The sequence below is a fragment of the Eschrichtius robustus genome, chromosome X, assembly GCF_028021215.1.
Source record: "Eschrichtius robustus isolate mEscRob2 chromosome X, mEscRob2.pri, whole genome shotgun sequence".
NCBI classification, from domain to species: Eukaryota; Metazoa; Chordata; class Mammalia; order Artiodactyla; family Eschrichtiidae; genus Eschrichtius; species Eschrichtius robustus.
The window spans coordinates 86,697,941-86,700,468 of record NC_090845.1 but is presented as its reverse complement, the minus strand read 5'-3'; the positions used below and the strand labels follow the sequence as shown (position 1 = coordinate 86,700,468).

General features: G+C 29.9%; 1 pseudogene; it reads right to left on the bottom strand.

Moving 5' to 3' along the window:
• Window positions 1–600: 600 nt before the first annotated feature.
• LOC137757352 (ATP synthase subunit f, mitochondrial pseudogene) lies at window positions 601–846 on the bottom strand (annotated as a pseudogene).
• Between the last annotated feature and the right edge of the window lie 1,682 nt (window positions 847–2,528).

Here is a 2,528-nt window from a genome sequence, read left to right as displayed (position 1 = left end):
ATAATATTCTTTGGGTATCATTTTAATGTGTGTAGGGTCTGTAATAATATCCCTACTTTCATTCCTGATACTTGTAATTTGTATTTGACCTTTTATTTATTAATTGATCTACAACAGAGTTTATCTATTTTATCAAACTTTTCAAAGAACCAGATTTTTTTGTTAAATTTTTCTATTGTTCGTGTTTTCTATTTTATTAATTTTTGCTCTTACCTTTATTATTTTCTTTCTCCTACTTTGGGTTTAATTTTCTCTTCTTTTTTAGTTTCATAAGATAAAAATTAAGATCAATAATTTTGAGCCCTTCTTTTATATAAAGAAGACCTGCATTTTTTTATATATTCAGATTTATACATTTCCTTCTAAGCACTGCTTTAGCTGCTTCCCACACATTTTGCTGTATTGCGTTTTCATTACCTTTCAGGTGGATTTCTTTTCTTTTTTCTTTTTTCTTTTTACATGTACCAGTCATCTTTTATTTGACATTAATTCTCAATTAGGATATGAAAAGATTTACACCATTGTGTTCCTCAAGGAAGGGTGCCAAGCAAAAAAAGTCATGGTCAGGAATGCAGAGTTGCACTCCACACTGGGCTCTCTTCAGTGGTACTTGCATAACCACTCATGTTTGAGTTCCTTCTAAGAAAGACAATAGCTGAAAAGCATGTAAGTTGCCAGCACCATAGAAACCCCAGTGATGCTTCCTTTCTTCCACTGACATACTTGTAATAACCTCTTTGAAATGCTCCAACAATGCCTTTAGGGGTGAAATCCCACATTAATATCCAGCTTCCCTATTTTGACATCCATGAATTTCTTCTCCTTCACTGGCATCACTGACACCATGTTGGTGTCCTGGGTGTCTATTGCCCAGGTGGATTTATTTCCCCTTGTAATTTATTCTTTGACTCTAGGGTCATTTACAAGTAGGCTGCTTAATTTTAAACCATTTGAGGATAGTTCTAGATACTTTTTTGTTACTAATTTATAATTTAGTTCTATTGTGTTTGGAGAAAATTCTCTGTAATATTTAAATCTTTTGATATGTATTGAGATTTATTTTAAGGCCCAGCATATTATCTATCTTGCTTAAAGTTCCATGTGCACAAGAAAAGAATGAGTTTTCTGCAGTTGTGTGGTGAAGTGTTATAAAAATAGGGGCAAGCTAGTTGATAGTGTTTTCAGATCACTAATTTTTTATTTAGTTGTTCTCTCACTTACTGAGAGAGGATGTTACTACATCGAAACAAGATAAATGTCTTTTTTTGTCAATAATTCCTCTTTTCTTAAATTCTATTTTGTTTGATATTATTATAATCACTTCACTTCAGCTTTCCTATGCTTACCATTTACATTGTATATATTTTATATTCTTTTATTTTTGATATATATACATCTTTATATTTAAGTGTGGCTCTTGAAGACCACATAAAGTTGTGCCTTGCTTTCTCATCTAGTATAAATTATTGAAATAATCCAAATGGTGACAATAAAGGAGGATCACAGAAACAAAAAATATACATAAGAACTAGCAAGATGGTAGATTTAAACCTAACTACATCAATATTACATGAAATGTAAATAGACTAAGCAATACCTTCTCATGAAAAGCTTTCCTTTGGGTTAATTCAATAACTTTAAAAATTTTTTTAAATTCTTCTATTAGATTTTTAATTATACCTTCTAGTGCCATTTTAGTAGCTGCTCTAAGGATTAGACTACCCATCTTAATCTTATCACAGTACATTTAGGGTAAATATTGTACCCATTCATGTAAAAAATAAATACCTTGAAAGTTAAAATTTCATATACTCACCACTCTTTGTATTATTATTATCATATGTTTTGTATTTACATAAGTTATAAATTCAACAATGCAGTGTTTTGGAGAAAGACAATATTTTTAAAATTTACCCTTATATTTACCCTTCTTGATGATTTTCATTTTTTTCCCTGTAGATCTGAGTTTCCATCCAGTATAATTTCCTCAGTCTTAAGAACTTTCTATAGCATTTCTTGTAGCTTAGATAGTCTGGTAACAGTTTATCTTAAAATATCTTTATATCACCCTCATTTGGAAGAATATTTTCACTGGATATTGAATTCTGGGTTTACAGTTGTTTTATTTCAGCACTTTGAAGATGTGATTTCTTTTTCTTTTGGTTTCGATTGCTTTTGGTGAGAAGTTAGCTGTAACATATCATTTTTTCCCTATATGTAATCTGTCTTATTTCCCTGCTGCTTTCAATGTAATATCTTTGGTTTTTCATAATTTGACTATGAACTGCCTAGATGTGGTTTGCTTTAAATTCATCCTACTTTATGTTGGCTAAGTTTCCTGGATCTGTAAGTTAATGCTTGTCTTTTGTATGTTTAACTAAATTTAGAAATATTTAAATTATTATTTTATTATTATTATTATTATTTTAACAATATTTTTTACACCCTATTCTCTCCTCCTAGGTGTCTAATTTCATGTATTTTAGATGCTTAATAATGTCTTGGAAGTTACTGATATTCTCTTCATT